The sequence below is a fragment of the Hibiscus syriacus genome, unplaced genomic scaffold (genome assembly GCF_006381635.1).
Source record: "Hibiscus syriacus cultivar Baekdansim isolate YM2019G1 unplaced genomic scaffold, ASM638163v2 tig00110210_pilon, whole genome shotgun sequence".
Lineage (NCBI taxonomy): Eukaryota > Viridiplantae > Streptophyta > Magnoliopsida > Malvales > Malvaceae > Hibiscus > Hibiscus syriacus.
The window spans coordinates 872,606-881,773 of NW_024062629.1; the positions used below are offsets into that span (position 1 = coordinate 872,606).

General features: G+C 36.8%; 1 pseudogene; it reads left to right on the forward strand.

The window, feature by feature from the left end:
* The first annotated feature begins 925 nt into the window (after nucleotides 1-925).
* Nucleotides 926-4,955, forward strand: LOC120113620 (annotated as a pseudogene).
* Nucleotides 4,956-9,168: the final 4,213 nt, after the last annotated feature.

Consider the following 9,168-nt stretch of genomic DNA (forward strand, 5'->3'; position numbering starts at 1 on the left):
GCGCCTATCTGTGTCGGATTTGACAATTGGGCCCAAGCGTGTATCTTCTCCATAAAGTCTTCAAAGGACTATCATTGGGCCGTGAGTCTTCATCAAAGCTTTCCAACAACAACTCTGTTGAAGTAATAGTAGTGGCAAAGAAAAAAATGTAAGATCAAAGTGCAATTTGCAAAATTATTTGAAAACTTGTGTACAACTTATAGTTCACGGAATATAAGATTATCAGTGGGAATAAAAGATTACTAGAGAATAAGATTACTGGATATATTGTTTTTTGTTTGGTTCGTTCAGTAGGAATGTAAGATTACCGTGTTTGGACTAAAATTTAAGGAATTTTAGTCAAAAACACCGGTAATCCAATAATACCTAAGGGAATGTGGATAATCACTTTCCTAGTAATATATCCAAAAAAATCTACTGTTAGGAATAAAAAATTACCATGTATAGAATTACCGGCCAACTAAACGGGACCCTGGTAATCATGAATGCCGTGAATCAAATGTCTCCATAGGGGTTTGGTTAAAATATCTTAAAATTTTAACATTTAAATTAAAAATTCGCATATTACATCATTAATGCGATATGAAAAATGATTCAGTGATTAAGTTATAATAAATTAAATGATAAAAATAATAATGAATTTCAATCTAAATAAAAAAGCTTTCGTTGCCCTAGTTAAATCCACACAATCCAAAAGGAGAATTTGGGTTAATAAAAGAAGCTAGCTGGCGGCGGATCCAGGGTGGGGGGGTGGACCACAACAGCATCACGTGCGAACCTCATCACATCGTGCACAGATCAACGGTAAATATTGAACTAACGCCCAAACATCCAAAGGGCAAGGAAGGCCCACGTTTCATGCTCCTCGTCACCCTTAGCTTAAATCCTCTGCTTTCTTAGAATTAGACCTTAGCCGTGCCGTATTCTCTCTTTCTTTTCTATTTTTTCTGTTCCCCTGAAAATCCTCAGATTCAGCCTTAAAGATAACATTTTATTTCCGAAAAGAAAAAAAGAAAGAAGAAAATTCAGATTCAATTCTAATAAACATTCACAGCTTTTGTTATAATTTTTTTTTGAAGAAAATAAGAGATAGTGATAATAGGAATACAAATATAAGGATGCAGCAGAACAGTGGTACGGATTCAGAACCTCAAGCGCAACCGTCGCAGGAATACAGCCAACGGACTCAACAACCACGCCGCAACCTCAGCCTCAGTGGGTGGCGATGCAGTATCCGGCGGCTGCTGTGCTAATGCAGCATCAAATTATGCAACCGCAGCACTTCGTGGCGCCGTCACCTCCACCTCAGCATTACATGCATTATCAACCTCACCAGTACCAGCACCAGCATCACCACGGTCACGCGCAGCAGCAGCAAGGATCTGGCGGTAGCGGCGAGAACAAAACCGTGTGGATTGGTGATTGCATCATGGATGGACGAGAACTCTTCATAGCTGCTTCGCTTCACTGGCGAGGTTGAACAAATTCTCAAAGTTACATTTAATTACAATCTAGATGCTTATTTTTAATTGAATGATTTGCTATGAATATGCTCATGTTTATTAATATTATTTGTGATCAGTGACTTCAGTTATGTTGTCAGATGTCGTAGAATCTGCAGTTATGGCTCTGTCTGTTACATTTTGTATGGATGATTGATTATATGCTTGTGTATGTATAATGCTCGTGTGAGTGATATAAGAACATTTATTTCGGACTATTCTGGAAATTGTTCAAATTAAATGCATCCCGATGACTACTATTTATGGAAATAGTAATCTTACAAGTATTGTTAGGGTACTCGGTAGCAAAAGATATGTTGTGTATTAATGTCTGTATTATTGGTCTACCGAAAGATAGTTTTGAATTGTGATTAATATCTGGTGCCTATTTATTGGCTGGCATGTAGCTCTCATGGTTTACTTGGGTACTAATCAAATGCTGAATAGGATGAGTGACAACTAGCAAGTAAACTGGGTGAAGTCAATTCTGGATTTTTCTATTTGATGCCTTTTTAGAAATGATGTATGAAGAAAATTTTAATAACTAGAGCCTGAAACAACTTTGGAATCCAACTTTCTAGCTGAAGATATAGTTTTGATTGCCGAAAAGCTGTTTAGAACTCAATTTCTTATATTATGATTGTTGAGGATAAATTACATGTTAAATTTAAAATCTTGACTTTTGGTTCATGTTGATCCATAAAGAAGTTTGTCGCATTTGGCTTAAAGATAAGGTTCTCACATTGAGATAGTGATGCATTACTTGAAACAAGTATGATTTATTGAGAAGACAGATTTACTTACAATGAAAAATAGTTCAAAGAAACATAGAAATCTGATTTAACGGTTTTGATTGCTTGCCTAATTTTAATTTATATTTGGAATTTATTTGAGCAGATTGTGTCCATTAAGGTCATTCGCAATAAGCAAACTGGTTATCAGAAGGATATGGATTTGTGGAATTTTATTCGCATGCAACAGTGAGAAAGTTATTCAAAATTATAGTGGCATTTTTATGCCTAATATAGAACAACCTTTCCGCCTGAATTGGGCAACTTTCAGCACAGGAGAGAAGCGCTCAGAAAATGGTCCTCTTTCTATTTTTGTAGGAGATTTAGCTGCAGATGTTACTGATAGCCTTGTATGAAACTTTTGCCAGTAAATATCCCTCTGTTAAAGCTGCAAAAGTTATAATTGATGCTAACACTGGTCGATCAAGGGTTATGCTTTTGTGAGGTTTGGAAATGATACTGAAAGGTCACAAGCCATGACTGAAATGAATGGTGAATATTGTTCAAACAGGCCATGCGTATTGGTGCTGCAACTCCAGGAAGTCGTCAGCGTAGCAACAATATTCTTCACAAGGTATTTGATTATCTAACTTGCTTTCTTTTATTCATTGGTTTAAGCTTTAAAACATTGGTACATCTTAAAATTTCATTTTTTGATTTACGTTTAATGCTAAAGTGCTTATCTTTTATCTCTTTAGTCACTTGTTTTAATTTCTTTTCTTTGAGGATGCTTTGCAGTTTTAGATATAAAAAGTTAACATGAATATTACTTCTTTGAAACACCTACTAAGCAAATTTGGTGCTGCTTCCTTCAATGAGACTATATATTGTCTATGCTGTCTCTCTTTTGTTGGTGGACTGCCTTTCTTTTAGTTATTAGATTGTGTTGGAATCAAATAGTAGCATTGTTGGGCAACAAATTGCTAGATTTCTGTGTGTGTAACAAGGTTCTTTCATATCACGCTTTCCCTTTTCTGTTGGATAACTAGATTTAGCCTCTTTTGGTGGGGTTTATGTCCTTTAACTTGCTATATTCGAGTACCTTCCTTTTATCATGCAATATAAAATACATCTTAACTGGTCATGTCTGAATTTAAAGGGGGGCAATCCCTGTTTTCTTTTATGAGCAATAAAAGAGCATGGGAATTGTTAAAAGTTGCTGAACTACACTTGACTTTTTAGATTGAAACCGCAATGGAATCGTGTTTTATTATAGAAGTTAAATAGGTTATCTCAATTATATGTGATTGACAATTTCTATAACATTTTCTTTTCATGAATATAACATTCTTTTACTGTACTTAGCCAAAAACATCCTTTTAGTTGAATTTTGTCAAATGATGTTCTTACATTTTCTTCTCCTTTTTTATAATAAAACCTAAATTTGGCCTTTGAGGCAATTTAATGACCGGAATTCTAAAGGAATTCAATGCCTAGATAGTTTCCAAGTCTGAATGCTTATTCACCTGGTTTTACAACAAAGAATTACCTTTGCTGCTGTCCATTCTTGTTTCATCTATTTTTTGACCCCTCAAGACAAATTTCATTGATACAGTTTAAAGCCTTCAAATTTTGCTTGATACATTTGTCTTCTTTTGTTTTTGGAAGGGGGTTATGCATCAAATGGTTCTTCAACCCAATCTGATGGAGATTCTTCAAACACAACAGTAAGTTTATAAGCTCCTTTAGGCTTTAACTCTTAGGAGCATCAATATTTGTGCCTCCCTTGTCTAATCAAAGTTTATTATAGATATTTGTTGGAGGACTTGACCCTAATGTCACTGAGGAAGATCTCAGGCAACCTTTCTCTCAGTATGGCGAATTAGTTTCTGTCAAGATACCTTTTGGAAAAGGATGTGGGTTTGTGCGATTTGCCAACAGGTATGTTTTGGCTATATTTTACCCTTTTTTTCCCTATAAACGACTGCTCTACTAGAATCGAAGGTATAATGCAGTTATTCTTCAGTTACTACTACCTTGATGTAATATCTGAGTGTCAACAGGGACAATGCCGAGGAGGCATTGCTGAAGTTGAATGAAACTGATATCGGCAAGCAAACAGTGCGCCTTTCTTGGGGTCGCAATCCGGCAAACAAGCAGGTCTCCATTCTCTATCTGTATTCGCCTTCAGTCTCTCCATCATTATTCAATGCAGATAGAGCATTAAGAAGCTGTTACTATATTCTTTAAAAGAGATGTGGAACTATTTCTATTTAATCTATTATTTTGGGATAATGCAGTTTAGGGGTGATTATGGTAACAATTGGGGTGGAGCTTACTATGGAGGGCAGGTCTATGATGGTTATGGCTACACTTTGCCACCACCTAATGGCATAGGCATGTATGCAGCAGCAGCCACCGCATATGGAGCTTATCCGTGGTACAGTAATCAGCAGCAGCAGGTAAGCTGAAAGAATAAAACAGCAAGAGGGAGGGAGGAGTTGTAGCTCCACTAAGTAGCTCAAACTAGGGGAAAAAAAGGGGGGGGGGGCGACTTGTTAGTTGTTACTCCATAGCACTCCGGGTTCTGTAGATTTCAAATAAATCCCTCCAAATGGGGAGTGGAACTGAATTTTGGCCCCTTGTTTAAGTAGTTGTCTTAGGGACTGGATTCATTATTTAATTTTATGTGATGGATTAAAGGGTAACTTGTTGATTGGAATATATTACTTGGTTGACGTTTGTGGTGGTAGTGTGCTTAGTGAATGCTAAGTTACATTTCTTAAATAAGAATTTATCCCTTGCTTGCTGCTATTCAATTAACACTAGTTGTTGGAACACCATTTTAGTAACATGGATTGTAATTAAGCTTTTTGTAGAACGTCTTTCCATTCCATAGACATATAATTTGGTTAATCGACATTTTTTGTTATATGAAATATTAGTATGATTTTAAATTCTTGTCACCGTGTATGTGTGTTTTTAATGTCATGCAATATTAGCATATCAAATTTTTGGTCATGTTGCTTTGAACATTTTTTTTTATTGCCGTTTGAATCATTTTGATCCTTTAATCAAAATATCGTTTCGTTAAACTTGATGTCATCATTGTAAACTAAAATTCCCAAATCTCTGATAGAAGCGAGATGCTGGAATTAGAAGAAACCTTCTCACCTTAGAGTCCTAGTTTGCATGTTTTTTGGAACCAAATATCTACTCTCATCTTCACCGTCTTTAAAACGTCGTCCTAATTTTAAGAGAAAATCGCCTCAGTGACCAAAAAAAAGTTATAATATACGATTTTAACCAACTTTTTTTGGATTTGCCAAAATGACCAACAAAATCGCAACGCGAAATAAAAATCGCAACGCGATCCCCAGAATCGCAAATCAGTTTCCAGAATCGCAACGCGATTCTTGAAAATCGCGATGCGATAGTACAAATTCGCATTGCGATTTTCCATAATCGCAACGCGAATATGAAAATCGCAACGCGAACACATAAATCGCAACGCGTATCCGTAAATCGCAACGTGTATCCGTAAATCGCAACGCGTATGGGTAAATCGCAATGCGTATCCGTATATCGCAACGCGTATCCGTAAATCGCAACGCGTATCCGTAAACCGCAACGTGTATCCGTAAATCGCAACGCGTATCCGTAAATCGCAATGCGTATCCGTAAATCGCAACGCGTATCCGTAAATCGCAACGATAATCCGTAAATCGCAACGCGTATCCGTAAATCGCAACGATAATCCGTAAATCGCAACGAGAATCTGTAAATCGCAACGATAATCCGTAAATCGCAACGAGAATCTGTAAATCGCAACGATAATCCGTAAATCGCAACGAGAATCTGTAAATCACAACACTGAAATTTTGGGTATAACACTGAAATCATAAACTAAATCCCTAAATCGCAACTCATTCCATCTCCATCTATCACTCTCTCCGGCGACATCCGTTCCTATCCAACGACATCCTTCCCATCCGGCAACAGGTCTTAGTTTCGCATCTCGTTTGTTTAGTTACAACCATGAAATCATCTAATGTTGATCATGTTTGGATAGATTTGTGTTTTGGAGGGTCATGGGATAATGTTAATGGTGTTTTACAATATATGCCTTTACCCATAAATCTTCAACTAAAATTGTCTTTACAAAAGTTAACTTATGAAACTCTAATGCTACGTGTTCAAATAAATTGAATTTAGAGCCCCTAAGTGGATTTAGGCTATCTTATCAGAGAAATGGTAAAGTTTATTTGTTAACCGACAATGAAGATGTTGAACGATTCATTGCTTACATTAGTGTTTCACAAGATGATGTTACATTGTATGTTGTTGAACCTAGAAGTAGTATTGTTGGGTCAGTAGCGGGTAGTAATCAACTAAGTTTTTCTCAAACCCACAACCTTTCTCTAATCCAAATCCCAATCAACTTTCAGCACCAAATTCCGGTTTTCGTATTGACCAGTTAGACGATGATGAGCCAACAGAAAAAATTGTGAGTACTAGTCAGTATTCGAAATTTGGTCTTGGTCAATATCCGACTTTGATATTGGTCAATACACGGATTTTGATGATGTTTCAGAAGAAGAAACAGACCAGCGTGTAATGATATTGATATTGGTCAATACCCGAATTTTGATGATGAAACAGCCGTTGCCGAAGAATGTAATGTTGATGATAATGAGGAGGAAGTTACGACTGTGAATGAACATGTTGAACATCCATTCTGTAATTCATATAATCCTGAAGAAGAAAAAAGAAGAAGAAAAAGTCCCCGAAGAAAAGAAAATGCCACGGGCGTATAACTGGAATATGCCAGAATTACTTCAGATACCGGAAGAAGAGTTGATAAAGAAAGCAGTTGATTGTTACACAAAAGTTATTCGTATCAAGAAAGAGATTGTTTTGATACAAAGGAAGACTTGAAGATAGCTTATATACGAAATGTGTGGAAGATGGCTATCAACTAAAAGTTAACAAATCAAGCAAAGATCGTTTCGAAACAAGGTGTATGATTGACAAAAACTGTACGTGGCGTATGATTGCAAAGAGAATAAAGATTGCAAAATGTTTCAAGTTAGGACTTTTATTGATAAACATACATGTTCAAGAACCCAAGTTTTTCCTCACCATAGACAGGCAAACAAAAAGGTGTTGGGTGGTTTTCTGGCTGAGTTAATGTTTTGAATGGCAGGGTATATCGGGGACATGAAATTATGACTGACATGAATGCTCGGTTCAAGATTAGTATCATATTCTCAAGCTTGGAGAGCCAAATGTTATGCCTTGGAATTGTTGAGGGGGTCGCCAGAAGCATCGTTTGCCCAACTGCCGGCTTATTGTCACAATTTAAAGCTGAAAAATCCTGGGTCGGTAACTCATATCAAAACAGATAGAGATGGACGCTTTGAGTTGCTGTTTATCGCCATTGGTGCTACGGTTAGTAAATCAATATAATTTTGTTGACTCATTTTTGTTAGTTACATGCATTTCACATTTAAATGATTATATTTCTTGTGTATATTATTTTGTAGATTCGTTCGTTTATTACTTGCATGCGCCCAGTTATTATAGTTGACGGAGCACATTTGAAAGGTCGATACCTTGGAGTAAACTTATTAGCAGTAGCCATGGATGCTAACAATGGGATATTGCCAATAGCTTACGGGGTTGGCAAATCTGAAACCTCTGATTCCATGGACATGGTTTATGGGGCATCTTAGGGATTGCATAGGTCCTATTAGCAATCTGACAATCATATCCGATAGGGCAACTCATTGACAACGCTGTTAGAAGGTGTTCCCAGATGCTTTTCATGGACTTTGTGGTGTTCATTTGTATAGAAATCTAAAATCAGGTCTGCTGGTATAAAAAAGCACAAATGGACATACTGGAAGGCTGTAAAAGCTATCGGGAAGTGGATTTCAATAAGCATATAAATTGTTTTAAGACGTGTTTTGCCTCAGTGTGCTCAAACACTAGAAGATGTCGGGTTTGAAAGATGGTCAAGAGTACATCAACTTGGAGCAAGATATGGTTTCATGACGTCTAATAGTGCAGAATCAATCAACGCTCTAAGTCGTCATTCCCGGAAATTACCCATTACTATGTTAATGGAGTTTTTTCGAGCCTCTATTCAACAGTGGTACTACAAGAAAAGAAACCATGCAGGTATTATTTCTTTGAATTCGTAACTTATCATATTATATATTTTACTAAGTATTGTTTATTTAAATTTACAGGAACATTGGAACATCGTGTTACACCATGGACTGAAAAAAAGATAACGAAACGTGTTGTGAAGTCAACGTCATGGAGAGTTGAACCATGTTCAAACACTTTGTTTCAAGTACTGGATATAACTTAAATGGGCTAGTCGATCTAAATGCAAAGACGTGTAGTTGTATGAAATGGCAAACATCTGGTTATCCGTGTGGCCATGTTATAAAAGTTGCTCTTCATTTAAACCAAGATGATTCAAGCGCATACGCTATGGATTGCTACACTACAGAAGTTTATCGACAGACTTATGCCGAGATTGTCTACCCTATTCCACATCCTTCTGAGTGGGACATACCAGATGACTTACAAACAGTTTTGCACCAGCCATGGACAGAAGGCTACCTGGCCGACCAAAAAGTCACGATCGTATACCGTCTAAGGGTGAAGAGAAGAAGAGATCGACATGTAGTCGGTGCAAGGAAAGTGGTCATACAAGGTTGACATGTGGATCACCAGTGCCATCAAAATCATCTTTCCTCTACCAAAATATGGATCCTCATCAAAATCCAAAGCTCATATGGTGTGAACTTTGTATTATGTAAACGTTGTTATTCAGTTGTATTATGTAAACGTTTTAACATTTAACATTTTATGTGTATTATGTAAACGTTGCCATCAAAAGCTCATATGCAAACGTTGTA